The 21,193-nt window shown below is 34.8% G+C and overlaps 1 long non-coding RNA gene across 4 annotated transcripts in view; it reads right to left on the bottom strand.

Moving 5' to 3' along the window:
• LOC109501696 overlaps positions 1-21,193 on the bottom strand; it is a 529,863-nt gene that overhangs the window by 341,551 nt on the left and 167,119 nt on the right. For all 4 annotated transcript variants that reach the window (XR_006600911.1, XR_006600912.1, XR_002744133.2 and 1 more), the window contains exon 3: positions 400-507. This is a non-coding gene — a long non-coding RNA (uncharacterized LOC109501696). The remainder of the gene's footprint in view (positions 1-399; positions 508-21,193) is intronic.

Raw genomic sequence — 21,193 nt, 5'->3', positions numbered from 1 at the left:
AAATATGAACCTATTAGGACCCTAGTAACATATAAGTATGAAAAATGACATTTCTATGGCTTATTCTTTTTTTAAAAGTATATAAATGAGAATTGTTGAGTTTTACATAGATTTGTTCTGAGAGTACGATCCTAAAACTATACACTTGATAGTATGCAATGTACAAAGGAAGAAATGGTATATAGATTCTTTAAAGACCCTATATCCCTAATTATAATAAGATAGAATGAAGTTGAAAGAAGCAAAATAAGTAAATAAATAAATAAATAAGCTACTAATAGTAGGGAAAGTTCACGTCTTCTGATTGTCTTTATACTACACACATGCTACTTAAGTATGACTGCTGTCTCTCCTCCCCTCCTCGTTCTCCCCTTTCTCCAAAGGATGGAGGATACTCACCCCAGGCTCCACGTCCACTCATTTCCTCTTCTCTAGACTCTAGTCAGTTCGCCAGTACAGGTAGTACAAGCTTACCCACCGTACGAAAATCACCAAGGCACTCTTTGGCTATTGAAAAGGAAGTTATGTTCAAATTAATACTGCTTCATTCAGGTCATTATAGTTTATCTAGTTCTATGACTAAAACAAGAGCCTCTAAATGAAGTACAGGGCTTTCTCTTGTGTGTATATATGTGTTTGTGTGTTTTGCTTTGTCTGTTTTGTTTTTTAGGTTTTGATTTATCTTTTGGAGTCCATGCTGTGTTCACAATTATTCATATAACCTGTGTCACCGGAGAAGTGACACTAGAACATGCTTATAGTCTGTAAAAATAGTCAATCATTAGAATGGAGCTTCTACTTAAAATACAGTATTATTTTCATTTTTCGTTTTTAAGGATTTTATATTTTTAAGTTACTATATGATTTCTGCTCCAAAAAAGAAAATACAGAAAGATACCATGACAACAAATTAAAATGTCAAAATACTTCCAAAATTACATATAGAATTAAATCATTAAATATATCCATTAAAGCTTTTAGCATGAACAGGTCATAAATAAGCCAGAGCACTGAAAGCAAGATCTTTCCAGCTTCACTGCACTAATTAACAATATTCTATAGAAAAGAGCCTTTGCAATGACCCAAATGCACAAATATGAAACATTTCATCTGAATAAAAGTATAGAAGATAAAGCCTTTATTTTTTTAATTTTTTTCAATATATATAATTTATTGTCAAAATGGTTTCCATACAACAGCCAGTACTCATCCCAAAAGGTGCCCTCCTCAATACCCATCACCCACCCTCCCCTCCCTCCCACCCCCCATCAACCCTCAGTTTGTTCTCAGTTTTTAACAGTCTCTTATGCTTTGGCTCTCTCCCACTCTAACCTCTTTTTTTTTTCCTTCCCCTCCCCCATGGGTTTCTGTTAAGTTTCTCAGGATCCACATAAGAGTGAAAACATATGGTATCTGTCTTTCTCTGTATGGCTTATTTCACTTAGCATCACACTCTCCAGTTCCATCCACGTTGCTACAAAAGGCCATATTTCGTTCTTTCTCATTGCCCTGTAGTACTCCATTGTGTATATAAACCACAATTTCTTTATCCATTCATCAGTTGATGGACATTGAGGCTCTTTACATAATTTGGCTATTGTTGAGAGTGCTGCTATAAACATTGGGGTACAAGTGGCCCTATGCATCAGTACTCCTGTATCCCTTAGGTAAATTCCTAGCAGTGCTATTGCTGGGTCATAGGGTAGGTCTAGTTTTAATTTTCTGAGGAACCTCCACACTGTTTTCCAGAGTGGCTGCACCAATTTGCATTCCCACCAACAGTGCAAGAGGGTTCCCGTTTCTCCACATCCTCGCCAGCATCTATAGTCTCCTGATTTGTTCATTTTGGCCACTCTGACTGGCGTGAGGTGATATCTGAGTGTGGTTTTGATTTGTATTTCCCTGATAAGGAGTGACGCTGAACATCTTTTCATGTGCCTGTTGGCCATCCGGATGTCTTCTTTAGAGAAGTGTCTATTCATGTTTTCTGCCCATTTCTTCACTGGGTTATTTGTTTTTCGGGTGTGGAGTTTGGTGAGCTCTTTATAGATTTTGGATACTAGCCCTTTGTCTGATATGTCATTTGCAAATATCTTTTCCCATTCCGTTGGTTGTCTTTTAGTTTTGTTGATTATTTCCTTTGCTGTGCAGAAGCTTTTTATCTTCATAGGTCCCAGTAATTCATTTTTGTTTTTAATTCCCTTGCCTTTGGGGATGTGTCGAGTAAGAGATTGCTACGGCTGAGGTCAGAGAGGTCTTTTCCTGCTTTCTCCTCTAGGGTTTTGATGGTTTCCTGTCTCACATTCAGGTCCTTTATCCATTTTGAGTTTATTTTTGTGAATGGTGTGAGAAAGTGGTCTAGTTTCAACCTTCTGCATGTTGCTGTCCAGTTCTCCCAGCACCATTTGTTAAAGAGACTGTCTTTTTTTCCATTGGATGTTCTTTCCTGCTTTGTCAAAGATGAGTTGGCCATACGTTTGTGGGTCTAGTTCTGGGGTTTCTATTCTATTCCATTGGTCTATGTGTCTGTTTTTGTGCCAATACCATGCTGTGCTGATGATTACAGCTTTGTAGTAGAGGCTAAAGTCTGGGATTGTGATGCCTCCTGCTTTGGTCTTCTTCAAAATTACTTTGTAAAGCCTTTCTTTAAACACTGTTTTATTAAATGCTTATTAATGCTATGCAATGTATGAATAACTCAATGTCTTCACATAAATTTGAATTTTTAAAATTTATATTTCTTTTTAGTAGTCATTATCCTCACATAGGTTTTCATTTGATCTGTTTGAATTGAGAAGCAAACAGTGTCATTAACATTGTGAAACTGTCAGATGTTTTGAAGTGTTTTCATGTCTGATCTCTATCTTTCTCTTCATTTTGAATTGACTCTTTTTCTCCAACTGGGTCCTGTTAAAAGAACATCAAGTCTCTGTGGTTAGGGACAAAGGAGACCTCGGGGCACCGAATGTTTCAGGCCACAAAAGATAAAGCCAGTGGGATGGCTGTGAGAAAGAGCTCCTTTAAAGTCAACATAGGGCCCCTGGGTGGCTCAGTCAGTTAAGTGCCCAGCTCTTGATTTCAGCTCAGGTCATGATAGCATGGTTCAGAGTTCAAGCCCTGTGTGGCGTTGGGCTCTGCACTCACAGTGCAGAGACTGCTTGGGATTCTCTCTCTCCCTCTCTGTGCCTTCCCTGCTCTCTCTCTCTCTCTCTCTCTCTCTCTCTCTCTCTCTCTCTCTCTCTCTCAAAATAAATAAATACAAAAAAATAATAAAGTCAACATAAAGGAGGAACTTGCCACTATCCCTGTTTTAGCACTGGAACAAATTTCCACACATTTAAAAACTTAAATTTATTGTCTCACAGTTCTATAGGTTAAAAGAATTACTTGTATCATACTGGACTAACATCAAATATTGGCAAAGTGTATTCCTTTTTGGAGACTCTAGGAAAGATGCTGTGCCCTTGTCTCACAGCTTCAAAAATCTTTCCTTGTCCATGGAACTCTTCATCCAAAAGAAAGTCAACACAGTAGAACTAAGATTTCTCCTGTTGCCATCTCTCTGGCACTTTATGGTTCCTTTCTCTACTTTTAAGAACCTTTGTGATTTCATTGGGCTCACCCAGACAATCCAGAATAATCTTCCCATCTGAAGATCAGCTGATTAGCCACCTTAATTCCATCTACAAACTTACTCCCTTCTTGCACTGTAAACTACCATATTCATTGGCTCTGAAGATTAGGGAATAGCCATCTTTTGAGCTCATTATCTCATCCATCACAGTGCCCTGCCCATGATTTCCACATTAAACTTCAATATTGGCTTCAGTAATGGTGAAGCAAAGAATGAGGATGTTGATTTAGTTATTCACAAATATTGACTATTAGTGGTTGGTTATGCTGTTCTAGGCAATCAGGATTCCTAAAAATCAAAAGTGTACCCTGCTCTTGAGTGATTGTGGTCTAGCCAAAGAAACAGTAATTTAAACAATTGATTATAAATAATTAATGTATTTAAATATGCATTTTATTTTAATTGTGAATCAGAAGAGGTGTGAAGATGTTTTCAGAAAACAAAACAAAACCAAGAAGGAAATCGTAATTAAAGCAATCTTTGTAAGTCTTGCATTTATACAAAGGCTTTAAAGTAAATTGTATAACCATATTGTTGTGCCAGTTTACCAACTAGTTAATACCATTTGCTACTGAAGTTGCCCTTGATTTTCTTCACAGGTCTTTCAAAGAACATAGATGCACTTGAGTATCATTTTGAGCTGTATAAAATTATGATCTGAACACTCCTTACAGCTGGAATTTAAATAGAACATGGAAGAATTTTCTGCAATAACATGAGTAAATCTACTCCCTATCCTCTTCATATAAAATAATACTGAGATATTAGTAAATATGAGATTGAAGTAAAAGATGTTTAACTTATTTTAACTTACTTAGGGGGATAAGGAAGTTGATGATTTGGAATGAGCATGTTCTTCAACCTTTTCTGCCTATACCTGAAGGTGCTTGGCAACTTGGGTCTTAACAAGAGCAAGGGGGCAAAGCAGCCGTGAGTAATTCTGAAGTTACACTTGGGTAGACTCTGGATCACTGAACACTGAAAGCCTTAGAAGCAAAAGAATAATGGACAGTACATATTTCATGAGGGAATCCACGAGTTCATATAAGAGAAGGAACATAGAAAATCCAACATTTACCTTTACAAGAGAAGAAACTATTAAGTAATCTATATCTAATTATTTCTTATGTAAATCAGGATGTTTTCTGATGAAGACAATCATAAAACACAATTCAAACTGGCTTCATAAAATTATAAAAATATATTAATATACCATATAACTGGAAAGTTTAGAAACAAGGACACATCTGTACTGGTTGATTCAGCAATGTCATGTTTCTAATTATCCCTTTCATACTGCCCTCTGCTCAGCAGTCTACAGTGTCAAGAGTAGAACGTAGGGATAGGGGCTATGTACTATTTTTTTCATGAGCAGCAGATGGAAAGAGTGTACAATTGCTCTACAAGGAACAAATACCCTTGGTTTAATTCTGATTGACCTTGCCTTTATTGACTCTGGAGAAATGCAGAACACTGATAAGCCTTTGGTATAATTGCATCTTTGAACCAACCCTGTGTCAAGATTGATGGGATTACCTAAATTGGCTCAGATCATTGAAGGCTTATGCTTAGAGCATGGTGTTAGTCCTCCTAAAGCACATGAAACTTGCAGAGAACTCATCACACCAACTCAGGGTAACTTAAGCAAAAGGAAGCTAAAGCTGCTCAGAAATCAACTAGCAAATACTTCCCACATTTTTTACCTTAAGTGTAACTTTTAACTGTATCTGAAAAGTAAAAATGTGTAGTCTGTTCTCTTATTTTTAAAATGAGAAAATTTTTAGATTTTAAAAAGAGAAAATACAGGCCAGTGTGAAATATACTAGAGGATGTTCATAGATAAAATGTATACATAAAAGTGAATAACTTTGAGGGATTGAAATAAATTAACTATGAGATTAAAACTAACTATAGGTATGAATGCTTCTGGAGAATTCTACTCACATATTGGGAAACCTCAATCTAAGACTCCTTTGAAAATAGAATAGCAATGAAGAAAAAACAGTTAATATCATTTCATATAGATTTGTCAAAATCCCAAATTAAGTAATCTGTGCTTAAAATTTAAAGTTATTGAGGTTATATGTCATAAGGGTCATATTTCCTGTTTTAAGCTATAAATATTAAAAATAACTGAATCCTAGTTTTAATTTTATTTAATGCATTTTCAATGATTATATATTCTTAGTGCATATTTCAAGTTTAGATATAGGAACTAGCATATTTCAAATATTGTCTATAAATTATATAAAATATATTAGTTGGACTATAATAATGTAAAAAGTAGAAAAGAAGATTTAGTTTTTCCTAAAAATGCTAATTTGAAGAAGCTTAAAATTGGTGGCAAACTAATATTAATAAAGAAAAGTGAAAAATTAATAGAGATTTTTCAATGATTTCTGAAGTTGAATTTCCTGAGATTCAATTTTCTATAATCTGATGGTGTTTCCAAAGCTCAGCTCTATGGTCATACACATACACACACACACACACACACACACACACACACACACACACACACACATACAATCACACACATTTTGTCTTTCTGTCTTCAAACTTTTTTTTTTTAATATAATTTATTGTCAAGTTAGCTAACATACATTGTATACAGTGTGCTCTTGGTTTCAGGGGTAGATGCTCGTGATTCATTGCTTACATACAACACCTGGTGCTCATCTCAACAGTGCCCTCCTCAATGCCTATTACCCATTTTCCCCTCTCCCTCTACCCCCCACCCCCATCAACCTTCAGTTCTCTGTATTTAAGAATCTCTTATGAGTTTGCCTCCCCCTCTGTTTGAAACTATTTTTTCCCCTTCCCTAACCCCATGATTGTATGTTAAGTTTCTCAAGTTCCACGTATGAGTGAAAACTTTGGATATCTGTCTTTCTCTGACTTATTTCACTTAGCATAAGACCTTCCAGTTCCATCCACATTGTTACACATGGCAGGATTTCATTCTTTCTCATTGCCAAGTAGTATTCCATTGTATATATAAACCACATCTTCTCAATCTCTTCATCAGTCGATGGACATTTGGGCTCTTTCCATGATTTGCCTATTGGTGAAAGTGCTGCTATAAATATCAGGGTAAAAGAGGCCCTGTGAATCAGCACTCTTCTCTCCTTTGGATAAATTCCTAGTAGTGCTATTGCTGGGTTATAGGGTAATTCTACTTTTAATTTTTTGAGGAACCACTGTTTTCCAGAGTGGCTGCATTAGTTTTCAATCCCACCAACAGTGCAAGAGGGTTCCCATTTCTCCATATCCTTGCCAACATTTGCTGTATCCTAAGCTATTAATTTTAGCCATTCTGACCCGTGTGAGGTGGTATCTCAATGTGGTTTTGACTGGTATTTCTCTGATGTGTTTTTCATGTGTTTGTTGGCCATCTGGATGTCTTCTTTGGAAAAGTGTCTATTCATGTCTTCTGCCCATTTATATACTGGGTTATTTGTTTTCTGTGGTTGAGTTTGGTAAGTTCTTTATACATTTTGGATACTAACCCTTTATCCAATATATCATTTGCAAATGCCTTCTCCCATTCTGTCAGTTGTGTTTTAACTTTGTTGTTTCCTTTGGAGTGCAAGCTTTTTATCTTGATGAGGCCCCAATAGTTCATTTTTGTTTTTATTTCCCTTGCCTTCAGAGACATGTCAAGAAACAAGTTGCTGTGGCTGAGGTCAAAGATCTTGTTGCCTGTTTTCTCCTCTAGAGTTAAAGAATTATTCACCGTGATCAAGTGGGATTTGTTAATGGACTGCAGGGCTGGTTCAGTGCTGGCAAATCAATCAAGAAAGGATAAAAACCATATGATCCTGTCAATAGATACAGAAAAAGCATTTGACAAAATACAGCACCCTTCCTTTATAAAAGCCCTCAAGAAAGTTGGGATAGAAAGAACATCATAAAAGCCATATATGAAAGGCCCACAGGTAATGTCATCCTCAATGGGGAAAAACTGACAGCTTTCCCCCCTGAGATCAGGAACACAACAGGGATGTCCACTCTCACCACTATTGTTTAATGTAGTTTTGGAAGTCCTAGCCTCAGCAATCAGACAACAAAATGAAATAAAAGGCATCCAAACTGGCAAAGAAGAAGTCAAGCTTTAACTCTCCTCAGACTACATGGTATTCTATAAGGAAAACCCAAAAGACTCCACCAAAAAGTTGCTAGTACTGATATATGAATTCAGGAAAGTTGCAGGATACAAAATCAACGTACAGAAACCGGTTAGACATTATTATGTCAGTCAATTATGTTTTTTAAATTCATTGATTCCAAAAATATTTAGGCCACACTCACTGTGTTCCAAGACTACTCACTATTCTTGAGAGAATACAAATGAAAATGGGCCTGATTATGTTGAGCTTCGAGTTTCAAAAACAATTAAGTAACTAAAATAAAATGTGATGGGACAAACCCACAGTGCTATGGGAATAAATAATAAAGGCCCCTGATATAGTCTGTAAGTGAAAAGGTGTTTTTCACAAGAGATACAATAATTAAGATTAAAGAAGAAATATTATTTGACTTGGTGAAATAAACAAAAATAGATGGGAGAAGTACTGTTTGCTTAACTATGTAGAAAAAAAAATCCAGGAACTTCTAAATGCATGCAAGCTCTGAAGTGAGATTGCAGAGGATATAAATTTTGTGCAAGTTATTCATATTATATCTTCAGCTTTGTATTGGAGAGAATGGAATTACCAACTCCACCAAATTGTTGTTAGGACTAAATATGCTAATGCATGCACAGCACAAAGAAGTGTGCTTGGCATGGTGAGTCTAATAAACTTAACCAGTATACTAATGTTATTATTAATGCAGTTAACCACATATCCCTTTCAAGCTAGATGGACTAAGATTGGTCTAGAAAAACAGGTCTACACTACAACGCCTTATGACAGTGAACAAATACAGGAAATTCTATTATTCATTATAAAGAAAAATAGTCCGTGGTGACAGCATTTACAGATAAGGAAGTAAATTTCCATAAAGAAAACAGAAGTGAATACTTTGCTTAAAGAGGTAAAGAATAGGAAGTTTTGAGGTGACATCCAATACACATTTCCATGCAAATCTTTCTCTGAGGGCATTAGTCTGACAACCATTCCCTAAATTTCAGGTCACTCAGAACCTAGCATATAGACACAAGTGACTTCGGACCAAATTCCAAAACATATCCTGGGACTCCCTATTCCTTTATTCTTTTTTTTTTCCTGTTGTTGTTGTTGTCTCCCTTGAACTGATTCTCACCTCTTACCAACTAGGATGTATGTTTCTTAAGGGGAGGGGCTTTATGAGCTGTTTTAATGCCTGTATCTAGTGTACCTGAAACAGTATCTGGCATAGTACTTGTTCAATAAGTGTTTTAGAGTGAACTAAAGGTTAGAGAATAGAACAAGGACACAACAGGAGTTCAATCATTAAAGCCCCTATTTCCCATAATTGCATCTAAGACAGGATAATTATGATTATTATATTTGGACACTGCAAGATATACCCAGATGAGCTAGTGAACCATTGAATAATTATGTCTTTATGTTTATTAATTTACTTCATATAGAAAAAAGAAATGAAGTAATTAAAATGATTATAAGTCAAATGGAACAGCACATTTGAAAACATATGTAAGAAAATTATTATGGTTTATATTACAGTGAAAATTCACAGAGCAGGAACACTTAGCATTTATCCATCATTTAGATATAGTGATCTATTATGTCTAACTAGATGTTTATGGACCATGTAGGTAAACATACCTTTTTTCAAATATGAGAAAATTGTATGTACCCTCCTTCAAACATCTTGGCATGAATTATATATTTTGGATAGTTTCACTTCCTTTATTGTAATTTATAACCTAAAGCTATATGGATAGACTATGAAATATGATTCAAATAAGAAAATATGAATATTTTATGGACTCTTAGTTTCAATGCAGTACTAATATTAAGATGTTATATTTGGCATAATTCTGTGTTCGACAGTTCTGGTTATATGTTCCATGTTTTATTGATATTAAATTAATGTAGATATCAAACTAGTAGCCAAATCCTTTTAGGCAACAAGAATATTGCCAAAGGAAACCGAAGGTAGTAGGATTGTTCTTTTTGGTATAAAATCATGGTTGTCCTAATAGTGACATAGCAGTATCTTTTTGACTAGTTATTAACTCCTATACAGCAACTTAATGTTGCTGTTTCTTCTCTCACTTTCACCAATTCACAAAAACATAAAAAGGCACAAAGGGCATACTTGGAATACAGGAGGCATTCAATAAGTATGTTTTGAAGAAAAGACACAAGACAAAGGAAGAAAGTAATGAAGAAAACAAAGGAAGCATGGAGGGAAGGAAGGAGAGTAGGAGGGAAGGCAAGAAGGCAAGGAAGAAAGGAGGACGTAAGGGAGAAAGAGGGCAAGGGTGCTGAGGAATAAAGAAAGGAAATTTGTGGAATGTGACACTGGGTGCCAATACTATCAGTTCTGTCCCTAAATTGAACATTTTGGTCCCCAAGCTTTTATTTTATATTATTATACATATTATACCCCATATGGAACATATACCATATATCTGAGCATGGAGACCTAACATTATACCATGATGAATCATTTTTACTGATTAAAAAATGTATCCCTGTTAGATTAATATGTTATATGATTAAGGTGTCATGGGATTAATTCTAAATATACCAATCTGAAAGAAAGGTATTTTTCACAAATCTCAGTGAAGCAACATCATTCTACTACATCATTGCCTAAAATAGGCAAATACAATGCTTTTGTTTTTAATAGTTTTCTCAACTCCATTTTATTACCTACTAGACATTTTTTTGTGTTTCACAACCTATGAATGAAACTAAAGTGCAACAATTTGTCAAGTAGAATTTTACTTGAATACTTTGTTTTTCTATAAAATGATTTACTATTAAGTGCTCCAATATTTACTTTTTACATAAGACATAAAAAGCTCTTTAGTTTATAGTTTTTGCACTACCCCCCCCCCCCATAAACCACTGTTACTAAAAACATTGTTTCTTTTACCTAACAAAAATTCAATAATACAAGGTAAGACTATGGAATATTTCCAATAAAACATGTAACAAACATATAATGTCTACTGCATCTTTTAAATGCTTGTCAAATAATGGGAGCTATCTCTACTGAAATAAGTTTTCTTAGCTTTTGGATTCTATGATATAGCCTATTTATTACACTTTGTTTAAGGTTGAGAATATCTTCATAGGAGGAAATCTGTGTATTCATGGTATCGTGAAAAATTATTTATAACAAATTTTACTTTCATTATAAAATGAAGAAATTTTGACTCTGGGTCTGTTCTAAAACCTGACTTTTGCCATCCAGGATCCTCTGATTATTCAAACTAGTGATAAGAACAAAATCTATCAAAATCATGCTTGTTGGTTCTTATCAAGTAGGTATTTACATAGTGTGTAGTCTGAATAAAATCTGGTATGTGATTTAGAGGATTCCAGGTGTAGAGAAAACACTGTGATTCAGGAAATACTCTTTGGATGGTGTTTCTTTAGAATTGGAAGAAATTTCATAGAACATTTACTCAACCACAACACTTGAATGGAGCCTAAATCAAATTTAAAATTACCCAATTGTGTAATTGCTTCTTTCCTTATCTTCTTTAATAGATTATGAAACATTGTAAAACAGTATGTTTATTTATTTCTATAGTAGCTACTATATAATTGGTGCTAAATAAAGTTAGTTAATAAATAAATTTACACAGTATACTTTAATATAAATCTAGTGTTAAGATTACATTCAGATTTCTGGAAATACCTAAAAACTGACTTAGTATGTCACTCCACCACACAATTCCAAAGGGTCTCAAAATCAATCAAGCCCGAGGAAAGTAGCATAAAAATTCACTGGTAACATGGATATGATAACATCTTAAAACTAAAATTCCATTTAATTTCAAATTCTCATTTTTTTCCTTTTCTCATATGGTATCTTCAAGATGTTTTAGTGTGTGGGGAATAAACCTTTCTTATGAGTGGGTGTCCTTGAACCAATAATGGATATTAATCCTGAAAATATCTCATTTGATGGAAGTTTTAAAGTTAAAATCTCAAGTCATTGCTTAAAAAGGCAAAGAATTAACATTCTTAATGGCTGTTTTATATTTTCTAGTTCAAATTTTCTAATAATGCAACTTGAACTATGTGAGGAATTCCACTGTTGTAGAATTATGTGGTTCATCTCAATCACTCACTACCCAGTCAGACCATTATTTTCTTTTTCTCACCTATGAGAGGTTAGGCAACTTTTTTTTTTTTCAACGTTTATTTATTTTTGGGACAGAAAGAGACAGAGCATGAACGGGGGAGGGGCAGAGAGAGAGGGAGACACAGAATCGGAAACAGGCTCCAGGCTCTGAGCCATCAGCCCAGAGCCTGACGCGGGGCTCGAACTCACGGACCGCGAGTTCGTGACCTGGCTGAAGTCGGACGCTCAACCGACTGCGCCACCCAGGCGCCCCATAGGCAACTTTTTTTTAAATAAAATATGTAGTATGCAAAGAAAAATAATGATTTGTGAAGACCAAAATGGAGCCTCTGAAAAATATTGCTTTTCCATCCATATTCTGCAAAAGCTCCCTTGTCTTCCATAACTGCCCTTTGTTAGTGACTAAGGATTTATTGTTGGCTCTTTTCTTGGCCTTTCAAGTCTTTTCTGCACTTTGTGGAAATACTCAGACCTTCTCCTCCCTCTTAATTCTGTCCTTCCCCTTGTGTTTTTTTTTGTTTGTTTGTTTTTTGTTTTTGTTTTTGTTTTTGTTTTGTGTGTGTGTGTGTGTGTGTGTGTGTGTGTGTGTGTTTACCTCTCCAGCCCTGGTGTTATTCTCTAGTGTCTACATATTCTTGATTACTGTTATTTACTTTTTCCTATGTCATTCTTTATCAGTTTCCTATTGATAATCTTCCTGGTAGCTATCAATACAAAGAGTATCTTATCTAAATTTTATGTCTTTCATTCATCTTGAGTTTATTTTTGTGTATGATGTAAAGTGGTCCAGGTTCATTCTTCTGCATGTCACTGTCCAGTTTTCCCAACATCATTTGCTGAAGAGACTGTCTTTATTCCATGGGATACTCTTTCCTGCTTTGTCAAAGATTAATTGGCCATACACTTATGGGTCCATTTCTGGGTTAACTATCTGTTCTATCGATCTATGTGTCTGTTTTTGTGCCAGTACCATACTGTCTTGATGTTTACAGCTTTGTAATACAGCTTGAAGTCTGGAATTGTGATGCCTCCAGTTTTGGTTTTACTTTTCAGGAATGTTTTGGCTATTCAGGGTCTTTTCTGTTTCCATACAAGTTTTAGAATTATTTGTTCTAGTTCTGTGAAGAATGCTAGTGTTATTTTGATAGGGGTTGCATTGAATATGTAGATTTTTTGTGTAGTATTGATATTTTAACAATGTTTGTTCTTCCAATCCATGGGCATGTAATGATTTTCCATTTTTTTTTGTATCATCTTCAATTTTTTTCACAAGTTTTATAAAGTTTTCAGTGTATAGATTTTTCACCTCTTTGGTTAGTTTTATTCCTAGGTATCTTACGGTTTTTGATGCAATTGTAAAGGGGATTGATCCCTTGATTTCTTTTCTGCTGCTTCATTATAGATGTATAGAAATGAAACTGATTTCTATACATTGATTTTATATCCTGCAACGTTGCTGAATTCATGGATCAGTTCCAGAAATTTTTGGATGGAATCTTTGGGTTTTCCACATAGAGTATCATGTCATCTAAATCCTAGAGGAGGAAACAGGCAACAACGTCTTTGACCTCAGCCACAGCAAATTCTTACTTGACATGTCTCCAAAGGCAAGGAAACAAAAGCAAATGAACAATTGGGACCTCATCAAGATAAAAAGCTTCTGCACAGTGAAGGAAACAATCAACAAAACTAAAAGGTAATCAAAGAAATGGGAGAAGATATTTTCAAAAAACATACCAGATAAAGGGTTAGTATCTAAAATCTAAAACAAACAAACAAATAAAAAAAAAACCTTTATCAAAGTCAACACCCAAAAGACAACCAATCCAGTGAAGAAATGGGCAAAAGACATGAACAGACACTTTTCCAAAGAAGACATCAAGATGGCTAACAGACACATGTAAAAATGCTCAATATCACTCATTGTCAGGAAATACAAATCAAAACCACAATGAGATACCACCTCACACCTGTCAGAATGGCCGGTCAATTAACAACTCAGTCAACAACTGGCAAGGATACAGAGAAAGAGGAACCCTTTTGCACTGCTGGTGGGAAAGCAAAGTGGTGCAGCCACTCGGGAAAACAGTATGGAGGTTTCTCAAAAAATAAATAAATAAATAAAAAGAAAAGTACCTTATGACCCAGCAATTGCACTACTAGGTATTTACCCAAAGGATACGGGAGTGCTGTTTTGAAGGAGCATTTGTGCCCCAATGTTTATAGCAGTGCTATCGACAACAGTCAAAGTATGGGAAGAGCCCAAATGTCCGACTGATGAATGGATGAAGATGTGGTATGTATATGTGTGTGTGTATATATATGTGTGTGTGTGTGTGTGTATGTGTGTGTGTGTATATATATGTGTGTGTGTGTGTGTGTGTGTGTGTGTGTGTGTGTATACATAATGGAATATATATATATATATATATATATATATATATATATATATATATATGTATATAATGGAATATTAATTGGCGATCAAAAAGAATGAAATCTTGCCATTTGTGACAATGTGGATGGAACTAGAGAGTATAATACTCTCTGTATATTCAGAGTGTATAATACACTCTGAAATAAGTGAAATAAGTCACAGAAAGACAAATATATGATTTCACTCATATGTGGAATTTAAGAAACAATACAGATGAATATAAGGGAAGGGAAGCAAAAATAATATAAAAACAGGAAGACAAACCATAACTGACTCTTAAATGCAGAGAACAAACTGAGGGTTGCTGGAGAGGCTGTGGGTAGGGTGATGGGCTATTTGTGTAAGGGGCACTAAGATGGACACTTGCTGGGATGAACACTGGATGTTTTATGTAGGTGATGAGTCACGAAATTCTATTCCTGAAAATATTATTACACTATATGTTAACCAACTTGGATTTAAATTTTTAAAAATTAAAAAAATTAAAAAAGAAATCTCAAGGAATTTGGGGGGAAAAACGTTTAGATAGGTATTAAAAATGTCTATTCAAAAAAAATAAACAAAATAAACAAACAACAAACAAGCAAACAAAAAACTAAAGAGCAAAGCCTCTACTTTTAAGACAGAGAAAAGCAGTATGTTCATGCTTAAGGCCAAAGCATTTAGGGTCAAAGGAAACTAAGGCTCTCTGGGTGTTGCTTACCCATCTTAGAAAACTTACCTGAGATTTCTAGGATTCATTTTTCCTCTACTATATGTCTCATATAACAATGTTGTGCCAGTTAAATAATTTGTATAAAAAATAGTGCAGGATTTGATTTATAATTAGTGTTTAAACATTGTTATAAATTTTATAATTATTAATGTCACTATTAAGTACTAATTATAAATCTCTATGCCTTCTTACACCCTGATGACTATTTTGAGATCCTTAAGAGTAGGCTTTAATTCTTCTCTGTATTTCTACAGTATAACATATACATGTAAGTGAAAAATTGTCCTCTTGGTGACCTCCTAGAAATTAGCCATTTATTACTCAAAGACCATGAAAGAATAAGTTAAGCTGTGAATAGGTAAAACTATGCCACATGTTTGGGGAAGAATGTCATAGTGTGCCATACCTAGAACATGCCATAGGAGGGAAATGAGTATAGACAGAAATATAGATAGGACTGAAAGGTTAATTCAAGTGGATTTATAGAGCATTTAATTCCGTGTCATAGTTTGTAATTTAATAGGAATCACTAGAAACTTGGTTATTGGTGTTGATTTATCTTTATCTCTTATTTACTTTCACGTTTTAGAAATATGAGTAATAGGTCATTAGCAATATAAACACAGTAATTAATGAAAACTAATACGAAACACCTTCAATCCAGATGAAAACTGATAAGGACCTACCTAAACCATAATGATGGAAGAGTGAAAATAGGAAAGTAGAAAGAATCAGATTAGTATCTTAGCATCTGACTGGATAACACAAACTCAGTTCTCAGTGAACATGAGAAGAAAACTGTAACAGGAATTTTGCTAAGTAAAACTTCTATTCCTATTTCAAATGAATTAAACTAGAAAGCATTTAGCATATATTGTTTGCTTTAAAAATGAAATAGAAACTCAAACTTTCAATACTGATATGACCTAAAGGAGATCAGAGGTCCTCTCAATCTCTCTTTCTCACCATGACTAGCCAGTAGGAAACTGTAACAGTTCTTTTTTCTCAGCTCAAAATGCAATTTTTTTACTCTGCTCTATAAAGTTGAGTCTGTGAGTCTGTAAACTACATTATTCCTTTACAACCAATTCCTTAAGTTTTTCTAAGTGGGAACGTCGAGGTAGACTGTAATGTGAGAGAAAAGACTCCTTCCTGTTTACTTGTTATCCTTAATAGCACCATCCAATGGTGTTTCACACACCAGCTGCATAGGTGGCTCCTATTTCAGGTTTTCTCCAGTCTCTTTGTGCCCTAAGAGATACTGGAACCAGCTGGGCAGCCTCTCTCCTCTAAAATCTGAGTTTGAGCTCTGCGGGTGTCAGTCTTTCTCCACTGAGTTTCTGTGACACCATCATCAGTCACCCTCCTCAGATTCTTGGTATCACAACCACAAAGGCCCCACCTATGCCCAGCTTCCAAGAAACTCTGGCAACCACACACTCTCACCCTTGTTTCCCCATTCCTAAAGATGGTAGCTGCTTGCTGAAGTTACTAAATCTATACTAAATCTATCTATGCTGCTGAAGTTACTAAAGTTCCTTTAGATATCTTAAGTTTTCAGGTATGTGCATAACCAAACCTTTATTAAAATATGCTGACCCTTATGTATGCATCGCAATATAAAAGCTACCAATTTTACCTGACTCTTGAATCTTAGGGGATCCCTCTAATCTTTAACTTCCCAAAGAGACAAGCTTGATCCACTCACTTAAATTGATTCCAGATATTTTGTTCTTCAGAGAATTATTTTCTAACTCAACAGTTTTTCCACACTTTGTAGTCTTTGGATTTGAATCTTCAATTGCTAAGAGGGCTATCATTTGGAAAACACATTTTATTGTCCTACGCTACATCAGTCAGAGTACCAGGAGAAAATGTATATATTTGAATGGCTCAACCAAAAACATTTTAATGAAAAAGCTGCTAGAAGATAATGGGAAAAACTAGATGACCTTGGTTTTGCCAATGACTTTTTAGATACAACACCAAAGGCATGCTCTATGGAAGAAAGAATTGATAAATTGGACTTCATTATGATTAAAAAATTCTGCTCTGTAAGATATTCTTAAGAGAATGAAAAGTCAAGCCATAGGTTGGGAAGAAATTATTTATAAAACACATATCTGATAAAGGACTTGGAATCAAAATATACAAAGAACTCTAAAAATTCAACAATAAGAACAAAAACAGCAGTTAAAAAATGGGCAAAACACTTAACAGACACCTCACTAGAGATTATATACAGATGTCAAATAAGCATATGAAAAACTGCTTATCATACATATCCCTAGTGAGTTGCAAATTGAAATGAGATACTACTATATACCTAATAGAATGGCTAAAAGTCAAAATAGTGACAACACACAATTACTGCAAGAGGAATACTCATTTATTGTTGGTGGGAATGCAAAATGGCACAGCCACTTTGGAAAGCAGTTTGGCAGTTTCTTACAAAGCTAAATATAATCTCATCACACAATTCAGCAATCCTAGATATCTACTCAAATAAGATGAAAATTCATGTACACACACACACACACACACACACACACACACAACCCTTCACAGGAAGGAACATTTAGACCATTTTATTAATAATTGCCCTAAATTGGAAAGAACGAAAAAAAAAAGTGATACATCCATACACTGGAATATTATTCTATGATAAAAAAGCAAGTGAGATATCAATCCCTAAAAAAACATGGAAGATTCCTAAGTGCATATTGCTAGGTAGAAGAAGCCAACCTGAAAAGGCTCATATTGTATGATTTCACGTATGACATTCTGGAAAAGGCACAGTAAACAATCAATGGTTGACAGTGGTTCAGGGGGAGGAAGTAAGGGTAAGTAGGTAGAGCACAGGGGCATTTTTAGGGCAATGCAATGATACTGTATGATTTGATAATTATGAAACATGAAGTTATGTATTTGTCGAAACACAAAGACTAAATGAATGTAAACTATGGAATTTAATTAATAATTATGTATCAATATTGGTTCATCAATTGTAAATACACTAATATAAGAAGTTAGTGATAGGAGAAGCTATGTGTTGGGGAAAGGCAGAGCTGGGAACTCTTGAAACTACATGTGCAGTTTTTCTGTAAACCTAAAACTTATCTAAAATATAAGGCCTGTTAAAAAATACAATTACAGATGAATTTTCTAGGACTTCTTGAATACTGAATGAATGAAAAAGAATTTAAATGACTTTGTATTAAGTTTTGCTTAATTTGCAAACCACTTTGGATAATTGGAGACACTTATGTTTCACAAACCTTGGGGTTGCATTTGCTAATCTATATGATCTAGTATTCATCTGATTTTAGTTAATGGAAAATGGTTTACATTAAATTAGTTGTTTCTGGTTTTAGTCACTTTTACAATAAGGACTAATGAAATATCAGTATGAGCTATAATAACACAGATGAGTATCTTTTAATAGATGCTCTGCATATTTCAAAATGGCAAATGTATTAATTTGGGGAATTTCAAGTGCTGTAAAAGATACATACACACTTTAAGATATATTGATATAATAAAACATGTAAAGCAGACAAATAATACATTGTAGTCTTGGAAGTTGGAGACAAGAATCATAGGATACAAGTCAAATATTCAGCTAGTAAGTAATTTGTACTTTGATAACACCTAATCTTTGGGCCTCATTTCCTGATTTGCAAAAATGAGAATATTTGTATATATGATCTTCAATTATCTTTATAGATTTAAATTGTGTGTGTTCTTAACATAGTATTACTGATTTGAGATAGACTTCAGTTTATAATCACCCTTCACCAAATGACAGTTATTTCCTGCTCTTCCAGGTGCCTAATTATGCAAAGGAAGATTACTAGGGAAATAATATTTTATGTATTTCTTTATTTTATGTGTCTCTTTTGGGAATTTAGTTATTGTATGAGATGTTGGCATAAAGGATTTCTCAGTTTCATATTCTGTGTGTTTATGGTAATTTTAAGTAGTAAGAGACACTTGGTTTACATTTTACTAGCTATGGAAATAACATTGTAAGCACTCTGAAGTAAGCGTTAACAGTGGCCCTTGACTCTACAAATTGACCTAGGGAAGAGTCTAGTTCTTTAATGATAGAACACATAGTAGTGTCTTGCCTCTGTTCTTCAAGAACATAAAAAAGGCATCCCTTGAGTGTTCAATGAAAATCAAAACATATACTATGTTTTGGTGCCAAAAGCACATGCAATTGGCTCCTTGACAGATTTTAGATTTCAATTTCTTCAAAAATAAACTTACCATACAGATTTTGATATTATGCAGCTTTTGCAATCCACGACATCTGGGCTACTGGATAGGTTATTAACCTTTCTCACCACTGTTATTACTGTTTTATCCTCTGCAGTGTATATAAGTTCCCCTCTTGGGCAAGATATCTAAATCATTGCTGATACATCTACATTTTAATATCTAGGTTTCTCACTTGATTTCATCCATCTCTTTTGTATTCCTCCTATGATTTCTTTTCAATCTACTTGAGCCAATATAGCTTGAGCTACAGGACTCCACCTTCATGGTACCTTACTTTAACCACTTTCTTGACAGTACCCCCAAATATTTCACCCTATTCTCTTTCCACCACTCCTATTTCAATATTCTTTATCCCTTAATTCACTGTACAATTGCTTTCTCTGGTTCTTGCAATCTGGGTTATTGACTTGCTGAAAAGGAAACAAAAGGGCATTGATAATTCTTTAGACCATATGGTCTCTAAATTTATATGGATTAATTCAGCAATCTATTTACTTGCCCTTAATTGCCCTCTGCCTATACTCCATTCTTTTTCTTCTACTGGCTCTCATATCTAATAGCCTAGCTCCCTAGATGTCAGTGAAAGATTATCTTTACACACAAAAACAAATATACGTGAACTAGAGTGAAAAAAAAATGCTATCTTCGTGAAAAGATGCTCAACGACATTTACCTTCAAGGAAATACAAATCAAAACCACAATGAGATATTACCTCACACCTGTCAGAACTGCTAAAATTAACAATACAGGAAACAACAGATGTTGGGAGAGGATGCAAACAAAGGAGAACTCTCTTGCACTGTTGGGGAGAATGCAAGCTGGTGCAGTCACTCTGAAAAAACAATATGGAGGTTCCTCAAAAAGTTAAAAATAGAACTACTCTATGACCCAACAATTTCACTACTAGGTACTTACCCAAAGGATACAAAAATATTGATTTCAAGGGATATATGCACCTGACGTTTATAGCAGCATTATCAACAATAGCCAAATTATGTTAAGATCCCAAATGTCCATCGACTGATGAATGGATAAAGAAGATGTGGTGTATATATATATATATATATATATATATATATATATATATATATACACACACACACACACACACACACACACACACACACACACACAATGGAATATTATTCAGCCATAGAAAAGAATGAAATCTTGCCATTTGCTATGACGTGGATAGAGCTAGAGAGTATTACGGTCAATGAAATGTCAGAGAAAGACAAATACCATATGATTTCACTCATATGTAGAATTTAAGAAATGTAACAGATGAACACAGTGGGGGTGAAAGAGAGAGGCAAACCATAAAATAGACTCTTAACTACAGAGAGCAAACTGAAGGTTGGTGGAGGGCATGTGGGTAGGGGACATATGTTAAATTGATGATGAACATTAAGGAGGGCACTTGTGATGAGCACTGGGCATTGTATGTAATCAATGATGAATCACTAAATTATACTTCTGAAACTAATATTAATAAAAATAATAATAAAATATTTTCTTTTTTTTAAATTTTTTTTAACGTTTATTTATTTTTGAGACAGAGAGAAACAGAGCATGAACGGGGGGAGGGTCAGAGACAGAGGGAGACACAGAATCCGAAACAGGCTCCAGGCTCTGAGCAGTCAGCACAGAGCCCGATGCAGGGCTCGAACTCACGGAGCGCGAGATCGTGACCTGAGCCGAAGTCGGATGCTTAACCAACTGAGCCACCCAGGTGCCCCGATATAATAAAATATTTTCAAGCAAAAAAAAAGAAAACCTGTTGTCTTGAGTATGTCCATACAACACTAAGGAATCCTTTCACAATAACTCTGATTGAGTATTCATATT

This window comes from Felis catus, chromosome B4, assembly GCF_018350175.1.
Source record: "Felis catus isolate Fca126 chromosome B4, F.catus_Fca126_mat1.0, whole genome shotgun sequence".
Taxonomy (NCBI): domain Eukaryota; kingdom Metazoa; phylum Chordata; class Mammalia; order Carnivora; family Felidae; genus Felis; species Felis catus.
This window is presented reverse-complemented; position numbering and strand designations above follow the sequence as displayed.